Here is a 6532-nt window from a genome sequence, read left to right on the forward strand (position 1 = left end):
ATAGATAGATGTATTTTCACGATTGTAAAATAGCAAAAGTTATACCAATATACAAAACTGGAAACAAGCACATTTTTACAAACTATAGACCAGTATCTCTGCTTCCTCAGTTCTCTAAAATATTAGAGAGACTTTACACTAATAGACTAGAACAATTTGTAGATAAATATAAATTGATTAATGAAAGTCAATATGGTTTTAGAGCAAACAGATCAGCAACAATGGCAATTATTGATGCAGTAGAAGAAATCACCCATAGTATAGAAAAGAAGAGATACGCAGTCGGGGTATTTATTGACTTAAAAAAAGCATTTGATACCATTAATCATAATATACTATTAAAAAATCGGAAAGATATGGCATCAGGGGAGTGGCGTTGCAATGGATTAAAAGTTATTTGACGGGGAGGAAGCAATATGTAAAAATGGGAGAGTTTTCATCTGAATATTTGGACATCTGTTGTGGAGTACCACAGGGTTCTATCCTGGGACCAAAGTTATTTAATTTATATATTAACGATATTTCTAATGTTTCAAAACTATTGAAAATAGTAATATTTGCAGACGACACTAACATTTTCTATTCAAATGATTCAAGTCAAAATTCAAGTCAAATTTATTTATATAGCCCTTAATCACAAAAATGTCTCAAAGGACTGCACAGGATTACAGTTACAAAATTACACAATTACCTGATCTCAAACCAGCATGCGGGCAAGGAAAACTCAAAAACCTCAGTGTGAGGAGAAAAGAGAAACCTTGAGAAAGGACCTCACATGTGGTAATCCCCCTTCCAGGATTGACCAGGGTGAATTACAATTAGCATTACTGTACACATAATAGTAAACATAAGGTAAGATGTTGAAAATGTCCGGAAAGTGCATGACATCAACGACGCCCCCAGCCTGCAAACCAGTCCAGAAAGTCTATGACGGCCACGACGCTGCCTCCCATCTCTGCCAGCTGGTAAATGCAGGGGTTGACATGCTGCAGGTCAGACGCCGGTCCGCTGACCCATCCCAAATCATCCTTCTCCTTCGTATCAGCCAGGCAGGCGTCGGAAAAAGACAGGACAAAACAGAATATGAGGTGGGCATCAATCATATGCTTTGGAATAGAAGTGTGTCTTAAGCCTCGATTTAAAAACTTCCGTTGAGGTTGCAGATCTTATCTCCAGAGGCAGGGCGTTCCATAACACCGGGGCCCGGATGGAGAACGCTCTCGAGCCCGCAGACTTCTTGGCTCTCGGAGTCACAAGTAGACCGGCATTTTCCGAGCGCAGACTCCGTGCAGGAACATAGGGGGAAATCAAATCGGAGAGATAAGAGGGTGCAAGCCCATGCAAACATTTATATGTTAATAAGAGAACCTTAAAGTCACATCTTAAGTGGACTGGGAGCCAGTGCAAGTTGGCCAATACAGGAGTAATATGCTCAAACTTTTTGGTCTTAGTCAAAAGTCTAGCTGCCGCATTCTGAACCAGCTGCAAACTTTTAATGCTAGACATCGGGAGACCAGAAAGCAATACATTACAGTAATCAAGCCGAGAAGTAATAAACGCATGAATTAAAATCTCTGCATCTGATTGGGACAGCATCGAACGAATCTTCGCAATATTACGGAGGTGGTAGAAAGCTATTCTAGTAATATTTTTCACATGTAACTGAAACGACAGATTAGGATCAAATATAACACCTAGATTTTTGACCGAGTCACTATGGGTGATATTACATTTGTCTAGGTTCAGGGTAGTGTTTGAAAACAACTGACGACAGTGAGCTGGACCAATAATCAACATTTCAGTTTTTTCTGGGTTAAGGCGTAAAAAATTATTTGACATCCATCTTTGAATCTCAGTAAGGCAAGTCTCCAGATTTCTAAAACTTAAATGTCCAGTTTTTTCCAGTGGCACATACAGTTGAGTGTCATCTGCATAGCAATGGAAACTAATATTATAATTGCGGATAATGTCACCAAGCGGGATCATATAAATACTAAAAATAAGGGGGCCAAGTACAGAGCCTTGAGGAACACCACAAGGGACATTAGATTGTTTAGAGGTCAGATTGCCATAGTTAACACATTGCATCCTGTCTGACAGGTAGGACCTAAACCACGAGAGTACAGTTCCTGAGATACCAATGCGTTCTAGACGAACCAATAATATGTTGTGGTCGACCGTATCAAAAGCAGCGCTGAGATCCAGCAGCAGTAACATTGATGAGGCACCAGAATCTATTGTTAAAAGGAGATCATTGGTTACTTTAGCAAGGGCTGTCTCAGTAGAATGATTTGCCCTAAATGCTGACTGGACAGTTTCAAAAAGGTTATTTTCTGACATGAAGTCATTTAGCTGCTGTGCAACGACCTTTTCAAGCACTTTCGCAAAAAATGGCAGATTTGACACTGGCCTATAATTACCTAGGCTTTCTGGGTCAAGGTTAGGTCGCTTAAGCGTGGGTTTAATGACGGCAGACTTGAAGGCTACAGGAACAATACCCGAGGATAGCGATATATTAATAATATTTAAAACTGATGGTCCTAAGATCCCAAACAGATCCTTCACCAGTGAAGCTGGAAACGGATCAAGCAGGCACGTAGTTTGTTTGGCCCTACTGACCATCTGTGTTAGATTATCAAGGGACAAATCATTGAAACTGGAGAATGTTTCTGAACAACCGCTGACACAGTCCATACCTAGCACCTCCACATCTTTGATATAGGAGGAGGAAACAGAGCGTTCTTTTAAAATTTCATTCCTGATTAGTTGAATCTTTTTATTAAAAAATTCCATAATGTCATTAGCAGAATAAGTGCAACCATTTGGGTTAAGTTGTTGTCTGGTAAGTTTCGCCACTGTGTCAAACAAAAATTTCGGATTATTCTTATGTTCAACAATAATCTTAGAGAAATACGAAGCTTTAGCTGAGGCAAGAGCTACTTTATATTTCAGCAAACTGTCACACCAGGCCAGTCGAAAAACCTCCAGCTTAGTAGTGCGCCATTTTCGTTCAATTTTTCTGCAACTTAGTTTGAGTAACCTAGTTTCTTCAGTAAACCAAGGTGTATTCTTCTTGGGTCGGAATTTATACTTTAGGGGCGCCACAGAATCAAGAACATTTACCAAAGCAGTATTGAAGTTGTTTGTAAGTGAGTCAACAGACCCAGTGTACGAAGGGAAGGCTGCAGTTACCGTAGGTAATAATTCTTTTAAGGCTAACACCGTTTTAGGGCGGATATTACGACTGCTAAAGCCTAAATTTTCCTTATCACAGTAAACATTAAACAGCACCTCACATTTAACAAAATAGTGATCAGAGATGGCATTAGGATACGGTAACACTGTAACATTTAAGGCTACTACGCCACGGGTCAGGACAAGATCTAGAGTGTTCCCATCTTTATGAGTGGGCACATCAACTATTTGATTGAAACCAAATGTATCAATCAGTGACTTAAATGCAATTGCAAGTGAATTTGATGGGGAGTTTATGTGAACATTAAAATCACCAATAATTACAACATTGTCCGCATAAGTTACTAAGTCTGTTAACAGTTCCGAAAATTCTTCCAAAAAATTTGAGTATGGTCCAGGTGGGCGATACACAACAACTAAATAAATTGGTGTTGACATTAAGGACCTCATAACAAGTGCTTCAAACGTTTTAAAACTAGTAGGGGTATTAGAAGTAAATTTCAACCTATCTTCCGATATAAGAGCAACACCTCCACCTTTTTTGCATGGTCGTGCCAAATGCGAACTCACAAAGTTAGGGGGAGAAGCCTCATTTAACACTATAAACTCATTTGGTTTTAACCAGGTGTCACAAAGGCCAATAAGGTTAAGATTGTGTTCATTAATAAGGTCATTGACAAGTAAAGCTTTGGAGGCTAGTGATCTAATATTAAGAAGGCCAAGCTTCAGCACTGTGGACTGAGCTGAAACCTTTCGCGATAACTATATTGATTTGGTAACCTGTATTAATCGTGAACTAATTAACCTAAAAGTATGGATGGATATAAATAAATTATCTTTAAATTTAAATAAAACCAAAGTAATATTCTTTGGTAATCGTAAGGCAAATCAAGATTTAAAAGTAAAAATGAATGGTGTCGCAATAGACATTGTATCAGAAATTAAGTTTTTAGGGGTCATAATAGACAATGAATTAATTTGGAAAACACACATCAGACACATACAAACTAAGGTATCTCAAAGCATTTCAATAGTTAATAAAGCCAAATTTCTTTTAAATTATAATGCATTGTATTTATTATATTGTTCTCTCGTTCTGCCATATTTAACATATTGTGCAGAAATCTGGGGCAATAACTACAAAAGTTCACTACAGCCCCTTTTTATCCTTCAAAAACATGCAATAAGAACCATGCACAGGGTAGGATATCGGGATCATACCGATATTTTATTCATGCAGTCCGAATTATTAAAATTGGATGATTTAATACAATTTTTCACTTCACAACTGTTACTTAAGGTCAACAAAAACATAGTGCCAGAAAACATACAAAAATGATTCACTCGGAAAGAGGGAAATTATAACTTGAGGGGCTGTGGTGAATTCAAAATCCCAAAGGTGAGAACCACCAGGAAAAGTGTGTGTGTGTGTCTGTGTGTGGAGTCAGACTTTGGAATAATTTGCAAAATGAGATCAAACAATGTTCAACTATCCATGTGTTCAAATTTAAATACAAAAAAGCATTACTGGCGAAATACAGGGATGAGAAAATGGGATATGAGGGAGATTGGAAATACTGCATTTCAAACTATGGTTAACTTGTTATTGTTGCTATTATTATATCAGAACTGTTATTATAAGTATTGTGTTTATTTTTATTATCACTGTTGCCGTAGGGACATTATGCGCATTATGACGTTGAGGGATGGGTATTGCGAAGATTAGTTTATAAAATACGTGATTATTGTAACTATTATAATTATTGATATCTGACCTATGTAATAAGTATATCCATGAGATTTTGTTGTATTGGACACAAGAGGAGCTATCTATAAAATGTATTGAATAGGGAAGATAAAGGGGTAGGAAAAATAAACATCTGCTTCTGACTACCCCTTTTCGAACATGTTATGTGACATTATTCTGTTGTTGACTAATTGTTTTTGTCCTGTTTTTATTTTTGTGTTCGAAATCAAAGTTTTCATTCATTCATTCATTCATTCATTGTCTCTCACATGATGTTTCTTAGAAAATAGTTTGAGTTTTAAAGTTTGAAGCCTTAAAAATGGCAATATTTCAAAAAGCTCTTAATGGGCAATACTTTTGCAAGTTGATGTAAATATATCTCCTTCTTACACTGCCAATTAAATGACAAGTAAGATAAGGAGGTCAATTTATTTACGAACATGATTGCACATGATCTGACACAAAACTCACCACACAAATTAGAGACTGAGGTCTAACAGAACAGTATCGTCAGGATGCAAATAATTTCTATTGAAGTATACAATTTGTAATTTGGAAACATAAACGTAGATTAAAAGCAGCGGACCGACGATCTGATAATAAAACATTAAATGCCACACACCAATTTTAAAATGTTTTGCGCGATCATTGGAGCATTACTGCCACCTAGTGGCACTTTGGAAATTCGCATAAGTTGGAACCACGTTACCGGTACCTTTTCTTAACAAATATGTTGTTAAATCAATGATTTCCTTTGCCATTAGAAAATGCTATTGCTCTTCCACATCAAAATTTAATCAAACCAAATAAAAATCCAAAATATTTTGTGTGGGTTGAGGGAGCAGAGTTATTTACTTTTGTTTGTAGCAGTCATAAGTACAAAATAAATATAAACCACTGAAAATTATGAACCTCGGTTTACATAAAATACTCACCACTTGATGTGCAGGAGGCAGAGGCAGAGTTCTGAACAAATGAATACCATACATTTAATACATGGGGAAGAATTGTATTCGTTTCTCTTCAAACACGTTGGAGAGTAAAGGACAGGGTTTGTACGCTTTTACACGCCCAAAGTCAAGCACTTTTTAAGACTTTCAAAGCCAAATGGCTTTTCAATTTCTCTAGAACCCTTAAAAATCAGATGAGAATTGTGTATTTTGCAGATCTATACATATATCTGCAATTTACATTTGAGATTTTTAATCTTGCGTGTGCATTTATCAAGAGGTGACTTTTCTTTAGATTTTGAGTAAATTGCGAATATACTGTTATTTGTGAATCTGAACGCGTGTAAACATTTTTTGGAACAAAATTTTCATATATAAGTGTTGTATGGCCGCTATTGGTGTGTGAATGGCTAAGTGTGAAGCACATTGTAAAGCGCTTTGGGAGGTCTTCATTGACTTGAAAAGCGCTATATAATTGCAGACCATTTAGCATTTATTAAATGACCATAATATGGACCCTACATTTTTAGCTACAGGAAGATCTTCTCATTACAATCAACCACTAGGAAACACTACGTTCATTTTTTTGAACAGACCATAATAAATGTCCATCATTGATTCATTTTGCTGGCACAGAGAT

At 36.7% G+C, this 6532-nt stretch overlaps 1 long non-coding RNA gene across 1 annotated transcript; it reads right to left on the bottom strand.

Annotated features, from left to right (window-relative positions):
* Window positions 1–601: 601 nt before the first annotated feature.
* On the bottom strand, window positions 602–5542 carry LOC148353133 (uncharacterized). Its single transcript, XR_015852684.1, has 2 exons — window positions 5414–5542; window positions 602–1282 (listed from the first exon to the last, which is right to left on the bottom strand). It is a non-coding gene; the product is annotated as an uncharacterized LOC148353133 (long non-coding RNA).
* Window positions 5543–6532: the final 990 nt, after the last annotated feature.

The sequence above is a fragment of the Urocampus carinirostris genome, chromosome 14 (genome assembly GCF_059441175.1).
Source record: "Urocampus carinirostris isolate Australia breed hairy pipefish chromosome 14, RoL_Ucar_1.0, whole genome shotgun sequence".
Lineage (NCBI taxonomy): Eukaryota > Metazoa > Chordata > Actinopteri > Syngnathiformes > Syngnathidae > Urocampus > Urocampus carinirostris.